This window comes from Gorilla gorilla, chromosome 9 (assembly GCF_029281585.2).
Source record: "Gorilla gorilla gorilla isolate KB3781 chromosome 9, NHGRI_mGorGor1-v2.1_pri, whole genome shotgun sequence".
NCBI classification, from domain to species: Eukaryota; Metazoa; Chordata; class Mammalia; order Primates; family Hominidae; genus Gorilla; species Gorilla gorilla.
In genome coordinates, this window is record NC_073233.2 from 90,371,069 (window position 1) to 90,383,383 (window position 12,315).

Here is a 12,315-nt window from a genome sequence, read left to right on the forward strand (position 1 = left end):
TAGAGATGTTGGATTTTATCAAAAGCTTTTTCTGAATCAATTGAGATTATCATATGATTTTGTTTTTAATTCTGTTTATGTGGTGAATCACATTTATTGATTTGCCTATGTTGACACGACCTTGCCTCCCATAAATGAAGCTCACTTGGTCATGGTGAATAACTTTTTGTTGTGCTGCTGGATTCAGTTTCCTAGTATTTTGTTGAGGTTTTTTTTTTGTGTCTATAGGCATTAGAAATATTGGCCTGTAGCTGTCTTTTTTCATTGTCTCCTTGCCAGGTTTTTGTATTAGGGCGATGCAAGCTTCCTAGAAATAGTTAGAGAGGAGGCCCTCCTCCTAGATTTTTTGGAATGGTTTAGGTAGAATTGGTACCAGCTCCTCTGTACATGTTGTAGAATTTGGCTGTGAATCCATCTGGTTCAGGGCTTTTTGGTTGGTAGTTTGTTTTATTACTGATTCAATTTCAAAACTTGATATTGGTCTGTTTAGGGTTTCAATTTCTTCCTGATTCAATCTTGGGAGGTTATGTCTTCCCAGGAATTTATCCATTTCCTATGGATTTGTATGGATAGAGATGTCTGTATGGATAGAGATGTTCATAATAGTCTCTGAGGATCTTCTGTACTTCTGAAGGTTTGGTTGCAATGTCGTCTTTGTCATTTCTGATTTTGCTTATTTGGTTCTTCTCTTTTTTCCTTTGTTAGTGTAGCTAGCATTCTTTTGGTCTTGTTTATCCTGTCAAAGAACCAACCTTTGGTTTTGTTGATTCTTTGTATGGATTTTGGGTTCACAGTTTCATTCAGTTCTGCTCTTATTCCTTTCTTTTCTCCTGCTAGCTTTGGGGTTGGTTTGTTCTTGTTTTTCTAGCTTTGCTAGGTGATATTAATTTGAGATCCTTCTAATTTTTTGAGGTAGGCATTTAGCACTATAAATTTTTCTTGTAACACTGATTTTGCTGTATCCAACGATCTTGGTATGTTGTGTCTTTGTTCTCATTCATTTCCAAAAAAATTTTTAATTTCTGTGTTAATTTCATTGCTTACCCAAAAGTCATTCAGGAGCAAGTTATTCAATTTCCATGTAATTATATGGTTTTAAGGGATCTTTGTATTAATTCCTATTTTTATTCTACTGTGTTTTAAGAGTATGGTTGGTATTATTTTGATTTTTAAAATTTGTATTGAGACTCACTTTATGGCCAAGAATGTGGTTGGATTTCAGAGTATATTTAATGTGCAGGTGAGAAGAATGTATATTCTGTGATTGATAGGTAGATTATTCTATAGATCAGGTATTTTCAACCCCGGGACTATAGACCACTACCCATCCTTGGCCTGTTAGGAACTAGGCTGCACAGCAGGAAGTGAGTGGCAGATGAAAGCATTATCACCTGTGCTCCACCTCCTGTCAGATCAGTGGTGCCATTAGATTCTCACAGGCGCACAAACCCTATTGCAATCTCCGCATGCGAGGGATCTAAGTTGTGTGCGAACTCCACATGTGAAGGATCTAAGTTGTGCTCCACCTCCTGTCAGATCAGTGGTGGCATTAGATTCTCACAGGTGCGCAAACCCTATTGGGAACTCCACATGCGAGGCATCTAAGTTGTGCGTTCCTTATGAGAATCTGATGCCTGATGATCTAAGGTGGAACAGTTTCATCCTGAAACCATCCCACACAGGTCCATGGAAAAATTGTCTTCCACAAAATTGATCCCTGGTGCCAAAAAGTTTGGGGACCACTGCTATAGATGACTATTAGGTCCAATTTGTTAAGTGTCAAATTTAAATCCAGAATACCTTTGCTAGTTTTCTGCCTCAGTGATCTATGTAACTCTGTCAGTGAGGTGATGAAGTCTTCCACTACTATTGAGTGGCTGTCTAAGCCTTCTCATAGGTCTAGAAGTACTTATATTATGAAACTGGGTGCTCCATTATTGGGTGCATATATATTTAGGATAGTTAAGTCTTCTGGTTAGATTAAACCGTTTATCATTATGCAATGCCCCTGTTTTTGTTCTTTTTTACTGTTGTTGGTTTAAAGTCTGTTTTATCTGTCATAAGAATAGTGACCCTTGCTCTTTGTCTATTTGTATTATAGATCTTTCTTCAACCCTTTACATTGAGCCTATAGGTGTTATTCTACGTGAGATGCATTTCTTGAAGACAGTAGATAGATGGGTTTGGTTTTTTTTTTTAATCCAACTTACCACTCCGTGCTTTTTAAGTGGGATGGTTAGACTGTTTACATTCAAAGATAATATTGATATGTGACATTTTTATCCTATCCTGAAGTTGTTAGCTGGTTTCTATTGTGTGGTTACTTTATAGGATCTTGGGCTATGTACTTAACTGTGTTTTTGTGGTAGCAGGTATTGTTTCTTTGTTTCCATGTTTAGAACTCCCTTAAGGATCTATTGTAAGGCTGGTTTAGAGGTAGCAAATTCCTTTAGTGCTTGCTTGTCTCAAAAAAAAAAAAACATATTTTTGCTTTGCGTATGAAGCTTAGTTTGGCAGGATATTAGATTCCTGGTTGGAATTTCTTTCTTTTTTTTTTTTTTTCCAAGAATGCCGAAAATAAGCTGCCCATCTCTCGTGGTTTGTAGATTTCTGCTAAGAAGTCCACTGTTAGCCACTGGGGTTTTCTTTGCATTATTTGATCCTTTCTCTTTAGCTGTCTTTAAAATTTTTCTGTAGTGTCGACCTTGGTTAAATTAGGTTTAGCCTAAAGCTGCCTTTTTATGCATTTTAAGTTCAGCCAACTACTTTTTCTGTATATAATGAACTATAACCTAAATGGAGGTATAAACAGACTAACCTACTTTTGTGCCAATCACTGAGTTTTGGCCAATCGAAGGAGGCCATCTGTTCAAACTGTGTTCAAATAAGGCAAACAACAAGCTGTAACTAATAGGCTGTTTCTATACTTCACTTCCATTTTCCATACGTCACTTTTCTTTTTCTGTCTATAAATCTTCTTCCACCATGTGGCTGTGCTGGAGTCTCTCTGAGCCTATTCTGGCTTGGGAGGCTGACCAATTCATAAATCATTCCTTGTTCAACTAAACCCTGTTAAATTTAATTTGGCTAAGGTTTTTATTTTAACACCTTGGATAATCTGGTGGCAATATGCCTTGGTGATGTTTGTTTTGTATAATATCTTGCAGATGTCCTCTGGATCTCTTGCATCTGAATATCTACCTCTCTAGCAAGATTAGGAAAATTTTCTTGAGTTATTCCCTGAAGGATGTTTTCCATAGTGTTTACTATTCCTCCTTCTATCTCAAGAACGCCAATAATTTGTAGGTTTGGTCACTTTACATAATTCCATATTTCTCAATGACAGTTCATTTTTTAATATTCTTTTTTAAATTCTTTATTTTTGTGTCACTATGTTAGTTTGAAAGAGCCGTCTTCAAGTTTTGAAACTGTTTCTTCTGCTTGGTCCAGTCTATTGGTAAAGCTTTCAATTGTATTTTAAAATTCCTAAGATGAGTTTTTCAATTCCAGAAGTTCTGACTGATTTCTTTTTAAGATGTTTATCTCTTCCTTCATTTCCTGGATTGCTTTAGAAGTTCTTTCTTGATTTTAAACCTGTCTTGGATCTCATTGAGCATCTTTGCAACCGTGCTTTGTATTCTTTGCCTGTTATTTCTGCATTTGCATTTTGTTTAAGAACCATTGTTGGAGAGCTAGTATGATCCTTTAGTGTTATTACTACACTCAGATTTTTCATGGTGTCATAATTCTTTCTTTTTTCTTTTTTTTTTGAGACAGAGTCTCCCTCTGTGGCCCAGGCTGGAGTGCAGTGGCGTGATCTCGGCTCACTGCAAGCTCCGCCTCCCGGGTTCATGCCATTCTCCTGCCTCAGCCTCCCGAGTAGCTGGGACTACAGGTGCCCGCCACCATGCCTGGCTAATTTTTTTGTATTTTTAGTAGAGACGGGGTTTCACTGTGTTAACCAGGATGGTCTTGATCTCCTGACCTCGTGATCTGCCCGCCTCGGCCTCCCAAAGGGCTGGGATTACAGGCGTGAGCCATCGCGCCCGGCCTAGGGTGTCATAATTCTTATACTGGTTCCTTCTCATCTGGAAATGCTGACACCTCCAACTTTTGCAATTATTTTTTATTTTGATTTTTTCTTTTTCTTTTTTTCCTATAATATTTTTCCTTTTACCTTCCCCCAATTCCTTAGGGGGTGTAACTGTAGAGAATGCTGAGTAGAATCTTTTGGCTTTGCTTCTATAGCTAACACTGTGCAATTTTGTTGGCCAATTTTATATTAGGCTGTGTGGTTCAACCTATGAGTCAACAGGTGGCACTCGTGGGTAAAAGCTAGGTATATACTGGATCCTTGTTTACTACGAGAAGCTCTCTGTTGCCTCAGGCAATGGGCTGATTCTTGGGGTGAACAGTAGTCAGAGCTCCTTGCTCAGCTCTGCGGTTTGGGGGCAAGATGGGTGAAGTCAGACTGGGCATGCCCACCTGAAGTTCCCCCATTGACAGGCACAAGCACCAGCACCAAGGGAAAATCCAGTGGCTAACCACCTAGCACCCAGAGTAGTGCGTAGGCAAGGAGATGGGAAACCTCTTTGTCCCCAAGTCCTCTGCACAGGGAAGAGGGTTGCCTAAAATCCTAAACCAGGAGAGTGGGTGCTCCAGATGCCTGGACATCTGCTAGACATGGGGCAGAGAGGGCCCTGCTGCATCAAGATCTCTTCATAGAAGGGGTGAGACAGCTCAGGCTGCTGATTCAGGTGAACAGGCATTCCAAATGCCTGGAGATCTATCTGAACATGGGGCTGAGAGGACCCCACTGCACCATGATCTCTCTGCAGGAAGGGTAGGGCAGCTCAGGCTGCCAATCAAGGTGAGCAGGTGTCTGAAAATTTGCCTGATTGTGGAGCAGAGAGGACCTGGTGCACCAGCCTCTGCACGGAATAGTGGGATGGGTCAGGCCTTGGAACCAGGCAAGTGTGTGCTTCAACTGCCTGGAGATCTGCCTAGTCATGAAGCAGAGACGGTCCCCTTGCACCCAAATTGCTGCATAGGAAGGGTGGGGCAGCTCAAGCTGCTGATCCAGGTAAGTGTGTGCTCCAAATGCCTGGAGATCTGCCTGGGTGTAAACCAGAGAGGGCCCCATTACACCTGGATCTCTGCACAGGAAGGATGGGATGGCTCAAGCTACCAATCTGGGTAAGAAAATATTCCAAATGCCTAGAGAGTTGGGCCTAAATCAAAGGTAAGGACTCCTGCTAAGATCAGTGACAGAAGCAAATTAAAGCTGGTATTTTGTCAAGCTGCATTTTTAACTCATAAATGCTGTTGCTTTTGAAGGAGTAGCCAAAAGTGCTAGAGTGAGCTTGACCTATTTGTCATTGTTGTGTGGGCAGAAAACAAACAAACAAACAAACAAACACTGGGCATATTATCAGAAACCCTCAGTTAATTTTTTATTCTTGCCTCTTACTTGCCTGTAACTGAAACTTATCCTTTCTGTGAGTTTCTAAGTTTCATCATCTGTACATGGAAAGGATAATATGCCCACCTCTCAGAATTTATGTGAAGTTTAAACAAAATAAGGTATATAAAGTGGCTATGATAGTGGCTGGCTCTGAGTAATAAGCAGAAACTATAATAATGACTGCTATCATGTGAGAGTTCCAGGCACAGTATACTTTACATGTGTTTGTACTTAAGGAGTGTGGACAGTCCAGCTCCAGGCTGAATTCTAGGTGAGCCTGATTCTGCAGAGGATACTAGCTCAGGGTTAACACATACTAGAGATTCATCTCAGTTGGTTGTTGATCATGCTACAGGGCATAAAACATGTATAGAGGATAGAGGATTTCAAAAACTGAATGCTGTTCTCACCTATGCCATCACCAGTTATAGAGCAATGATTAGATGTCAGATGCCTTAAATGCATTGCTGCATTTAATCTTCTCCACAATTGTAGGAGGTAGATGTTATTGTCCCCATTATACAGATTGAGGAAATATGTTCAAAGAAGTTAAGTAATGTGTGCAAAACCACATGAATATGGCAAAACAAATACTTTAAACTGGTCTGTTGACTGCCAGCCCCATGCTCTTCCTGTCCTTGCTGTTTTTTTCACAGAGTGTTGCCCCACAATTTATGGGATGCACAGCCCTTTATATACCTGATGCTCTTTGATTCTGCCAAATTTCCTATGAAATAACCAAATAAAGGAACTGAGACTCTGGACATTTAAGTAGCTTTCTTAAGGTCACAAAACCAGTAAACAGCAGTTCAAGAACCCAAACTTCTGTCTTCTAACTCATATTCACTATGCTTTCCTACAAAGGAGTAACCACCCTCTAGCCAGACTAAACAGAATAGAAATATTAAGGAAAAAACTACTTCTCAAACTTAGTGTTATCAATTTATATGAAACTTCCTTCTGGTGCAGTAGTTATAGGAGCTACTCTTTTGTGAGGAAAAGATTATTACATATTATATATTAATTTCTTCCCAACTTTCTCTTAGGATTAGAAGAACCTAAATAATATATGCAAAACCATGCATTTGCCAAACAGCACACCTGTGATTGAAGGAATCTGCTCATAAATCATGAAGCTGTAATATTTTAAGGTGATATTTTATTTATTCAGAAGATGAAACTTTGTTAAAACTATGGAGATTTGTATAAAAACGTAAATATGTGTTAAATGCAATGTTAGCTAGCTGTATTATGTCAAGTAAATTGTAAATGTCTAATATTCAAAAACAGCACCTATTCCATTTGTTTGAAAAGTCTACTGAGCATTTATTGAGATGGTCATTTTCTTAGGCAGTGGGATACAAGGGTGAATAAGTTATGGCTGCACCTTCAAGGAGTTTCTGGCCCAGTGAGGAAAAATGACTTATAAATAAATGAGTGTAATAAAGTATGTGTTTCATTTGCCTTCATTATCATACTAGAAAGAGGTACACAATGTATGAAACAGCCAGTTTTATGCAAAGATACAAGTAGACTTCAGAAAATAAGCGACGCTCAAGCTGAATCTTGAAAAGGGGATAGGTATCGCCAGGTGGACAAGGAACTACAGGTGGCTATGGGTGGGTCAAAGAGCATTATATCCTCTTTTTTCCTGAGTACTGCAAATGGTGTCATGAGAATGTAGTTTAGGAACAAAGTGAAGCATGTGTGGTAAGGTGATATAAAATTATATTTAAAAAAACTATAGTGACAGCAATAAAGATAAACAGATGAGCATGTGTCTGTGAGAGGAAGGGGACATAAAGTTTGAGGCCTGACTACATGTGAAGGACAAAAGGGAAAGCTTTCTGCTTTGGTGGCTTGAGGATGGATATAACTGAGATAGGGAATAAAGGAGGAATATATTTATGGGATAAGGCATCAAGTTCTCTCCAGGATGATGGGCTTCAGAGGCTATGTGAAATCCATATGAGGAAGGGAAGTAGGCAGCCAGATAAATGTAACAGGATCTCAGAAGATAGGTCCAGACTGGAGATACAGCATCATATTTGATGGTTGATAAAATCTCATGATAGATAACTTTGCCCAGAGAGGGTAGAGAGAGTGAAAAGGGAAAAAGAGCTGAGGACAGAGTACTAAGTACCAATACTAAAGAAATGGCATAGGAGTCAGAAAGATGAAAAGAAACCCTGGAAGAAGGTGAAAAGGAAAGGTCATATAGGTAAAAGAAAACCAAAAGAAAGCTGTGTCTTAAAAGCCAACAGAGAAAAGAGTTTTAAGAAAAAAGAAGGAGCAGTCAGCAGTTCCAAATTTCACAGCAAGCTTAAAGAAGAAAGGAACTAGGAAGAGGAAACCAGACTTGCACAGAATACAATTTAAAGTTCCATGTAATAGTCAGACAAAAGATGATGGGAATCTTCACTAGGACAAGAATAAGGGAATGATGAGGATGTAAGAAATGGAAGGGAAGTTGAGGAGTAATAACATGCTTTGAATTCTTATTGGATATGAGGGTTATGTAAAGGTACAGCCAAGGATGATCCTACCAACATTTGTGGGTTATGTGACACAACTCACCAAAATAAGAAATACTGAAGGAGCTGGTCTGGTGACAAGCATGAGTTGAGTGTTGGATGCTTTTTTTTTAAGTTCCTGGGGTACACCCAGGATAGCTTCTATAGAAATAAAAAGTGGAAGGGTATTGAAAAGAAGTAGCTGTAATGATGTACCACTGGTCTAAGGTAACTAAAGAAAGAATTGAAGTCACGAAAGAAAATACTGGGGGAAAAAACAGCAAAAGAAAGAAACTGAAACCCCAAGAGAGAATAAAGAACTAGAGTGATAAGGTAGCATCATTGCAGCTTAACATTTCAAGAGCTGTAGTTATACCTGCAATCACTGCCATATGACTTTGGGAGTGAAATAGCTGGAATAAAGGAAAAATTTATTGGGGTCCATAAGGACAGGAAGATTTGAGGCTAAAATGGATCACCCACTTGGGTATGGAAATTATGTAGGATGACAACAGGAATTGGAATAGAAGTGAAAATAATGCCTGGGAGCAAATGTTCCTGATGAATATGAGGGAGTGACTGGGATTTCAGGAAATAGGAGCCACCCAGAGAGAGACAGAGAGAGAGAGAGAGAGATAAGATAGATAGATAGATAGATAGATAGATAGATAGATAGATAGATAGATAGACAGACAGACAGACAGACAGACAACCACTATCATGAGCTTCATATATGGAGGTGTTTTATGAAAGGTGGGAAGTAAGAGTGGTGGTTTGTATGTGACAATGAGAAAAAGAATAATGTTGACAGAGGCTCCAAGAATTTTAGGCACATGACTTAAGAGAACAGTCTCTGCTTAAGAGAATTGGAAAAAAAGAATTGTATCCATGCAGAAACACCAGAGTTCTGATCATAGTTTGAGAGTAAAGGTCCTATGGAAAGGACAGAGGAATAAAACCAGAAGAGAACAAGCACTAAGCAGAATAAGGATGGCAGTACTTTTAAAAGTAAGCTGAAGATGGAGGCCCTTACCTTTCACTCACATGTCTATGATGATAGGATGAAAGTCACCTTTGAAATTATTGGTGTCAGACTTCAGAATGGGAATGGAATGTCAGAGGTCTGATGAGGCTGAATCTTTAACTTACATGAGGTATTGTTTAGGTACTTCTAAAAGGAATCTGTGGTGACAGGGAGGACACATTCTCTGGTCTCTGCCTTTAAGGAGCTCCCGATGTAGGAGGAAAGGCCATCTCAGAAGCAAATACTCATTTACATGGTAGAAAGATGTAATTTCTCTGATAGATTTAGGAATCCTGTCCTGATCTAGTTTCTGCTAGAAATGTTCTCTAGTGCAGCTTTTATAGTCCTTTCCTTTTAAAGTTGTTTATGTGAGTGCTACCTTGCCTGAGCAACAAGGTAAGAAGTGGGGTGGATAAAGTAGCATGGGGCAGGGCCCTGGTGGTAAAACACAACTGCTAACTCACCAGAAGACATTCACTACCTCAGGTATGAAGTTTATCCAGAATGACAGCAAAAATTGGTACAGAGATAAAAAATATGACCAGGTGCAAAAGTCTTTGATGACCTAAAGTTCAAGGACTTTTTATTGTCTTTCCTTGGAAAAGAGTAACATCACTTAGGGTTACTTTCATGGTAGTAGAGTGGGAGGTTGCAGTTTTCTTGTTTTTATATGAATTATCTCATCTAATCTTCAAACCAGCCCTGCAATGTACGTTGGCAATAATTTTTGGAATATCAGATTCCGCAAAAACTATTTCAAGTCATTAACCATCTGTACGATTAAGGTAAAGTATAGAGAGAACACGTATAAAAATAAATGTTCCACATTGTTAGAATCAGGTATCTACCATGTACATTACAGGGCTGCTTTGAGGATTTGATGGATAATTCATACAAAAATTCTTAGCATGATGCTAGACACATGGTAGATACCTGAATCTAACAATGTGGAACATTTATTTTTATATGTGTTCTCTCTATATGTCATCTTAATCCTACAGATGGCTAATGACTTGAAATGGCTTTTGTGGAACCTGATATTCCAAAAATTATTGCCTATTCAGTTGTCTTTTAACTGGTCCCAATTAATCCTCATCTCTCTATATATTAATTTTGAAACTTTCATTCTCTCTAGGTAAGAATTGCATCATTCATTCCAAAAATTAGCATATAAATGCTAGCATATATAACACAGTGAGAGGTGACAGCGTGCTGGCAGTCCTCACAGCCCGAGCTCGCTCTCGGCGCTTCCTCTGCCTGGGTTCCCACTTTGGCGGCACTTGAGGAGCCCTTCGGCCCACCGCTGCACCGCGGGAGCCCCTTTCTGGGCTGGCCAAGGCCAGAGCCGGCTCCCTCAGCTTGCAGGGAGGTGTGGAGGGAGAGGCGCCAGCAGGAACTGGGGCTGCGCACAGCGCTTGCGGGCCAGCTGGAGTTCTGGATGGGCGTGGGCTTGGCGAGCCCCGCACTGGGAGCGGCCGGCCGGCCCTGCGGGCCCCGGGCAGTGAGGGGCTTAGCACCTGGGCCAGTGGCTGCGGAGGATGTACTGGGTCCCCCAGCAGTGCCAGCCCACCGGTGCTGCGCTCGATTTCTCACCGGGCCTTAGCTGCCTTCCCACGGGGCAGGCCTCGGGACTGCAGACCGCCATGCCTGAGTCTTCCACCGCCTCCGTGGGTTCCTGTGCAACCCGAGCCTCCCCGACGAGCACCACCCCCTGCTCCACGGCGCCCAGTCCCATTGACCACCCAAAGGCTGAGGAATGCGAGCGCACGGCGCAGGACTGGCAGGCAGCTCCACCTGCAGACCCGCTGCGGGATCCACTAGGTGAAGCCAGCTGGCTTCCTGAGTCTGGTGGGGATGTGGAGAGTCTTTATATGTAGCTCAGGGATTGTAAATACACCAATCAGCACCCTGTGTTTAGCTCAAGGTTTGTGAGTGCACCAATCGACACTCTGTATCTAGCTGCTCTGGTGAGGACGTGGAGAACCTTTATGTCTAGCTCAGGATTGTAAATACACCAATCGGCACTCTGTATCTAGCTCAAGGTTTGTAAACACGCCAATCAGCATCCTGTGTTTAGCTCAAGGTTTGTGAATGCACCAATGGACACTCTGTATCTAGCTGCTCTGGTGGGGCCTTGGAGAACCTGTGTGTCCAAACTCTGTCTCTAACTAATCCGATGGGGAGGTGGAGAACCTTTGTATCTAGCTCAGGGATTGTAAACGCACCAATCAGCACCCTGACAAAACAGGCCACTGGGCTCTACCAATCAGCAGGATGTGGGTGGGGCCAGATAAGAGAATAAAAGCAGGCTGCCCAGCCAGCATTGGCAACCCGCTCGGGTCCCCTTCCGCAGTGTGGAAGCTTTGTTCTTTCACTCTTCGCAACAAATCTTGTTTCTGTTCACTCTTTGGGTCCAGGCAGCTTTTATGAGCTGTAACACTCACTGCGAAGATCTGCAGCTTCACTCCTGAGCGCAGCGAGACCATGAACCCACCGGGAGGAACGAACAACTCCAGACGTCCTACCTTAAGAGCTGTAACACTCACCGCGAAGGTCTGCAGCTTCACTCCTGAGCCAGCAAGACCACGAACCCACCAAAAGGAAGAAACTCCGAACACATCTGAACATCAGAAGGGACAGACTCCAGATGCGCCACCTTAAGAGCTGTAACACTCACCGCGAGGGTCCGCGGCTTCATTGTTGAAGTCAGTGAGACCAAGAACCCATCAATTCCGGACACAACAGCCCATATGTATATATTAAAGTATGCATGCATATCATAGTAGGAAATTAATTTCTCCTCTATTCCCCAAAACTTATTTTGTTGCTTGTTTTCAATTTGCTTTGTTCATTGGATTTTTAAACCGATTTGCTGATGTGTCACTATCATTCTTGAAAGTGAAAACTTCTTTCAACTATCTTTCTTTAAAATGAGAATAAAATTTACATCAAGAGAGGTTCTGTGAAGATTCAAAGGTCTCATGTAACTGCCTAATTCAATGTCTATCACAAGGTTGGAACTCAATTTATTATAAAAATAGTTATTTTTTCCTTGACATAGAGCCAGCATAGGGCAGAAGGAAGAGAATGAGCTTTGATCTCTAAAAAACATGAGTTAAATCCGGGCGCGGTGGCTCACGCCTGTAATCCCAGCACTTTGGGAGGCCGAGGTGAGTGGATCACAAGGTCAGGAGATCGAGACCATCGTGGCTAACATGGTGAAAACCAGTCTCTACTAAAAAATACAAAAAATTAGCCGGGCATTGTGGCGGGCGCCTATAGTCCCAGCTACTCGGGAGGCTGAGGCAGTAGAA

The 12,315-nt window shown here is 41.3% G+C and overlaps 1 long non-coding RNA gene across 1 annotated transcript in view; it reads left to right on the forward strand.

Annotated features, from left to right (window-relative positions):
* LOC129525396 (uncharacterized) overlaps positions 1–11,770 on the forward strand; it is a 30,298-nt gene extending 18,528 nt beyond the window's left edge. The window contains exons 2-3 of the long non-coding RNA XR_008669674.2: positions 6,511–6,615; positions 11,419–11,770. This is a non-coding gene — a long non-coding RNA (uncharacterized lncRNA). The remainder of the gene's footprint in view (positions 1–6,510; positions 6,616–11,418) is intronic.
* The last annotated feature ends 545 nt before the right edge of the window (positions 11,771–12,315 follow it).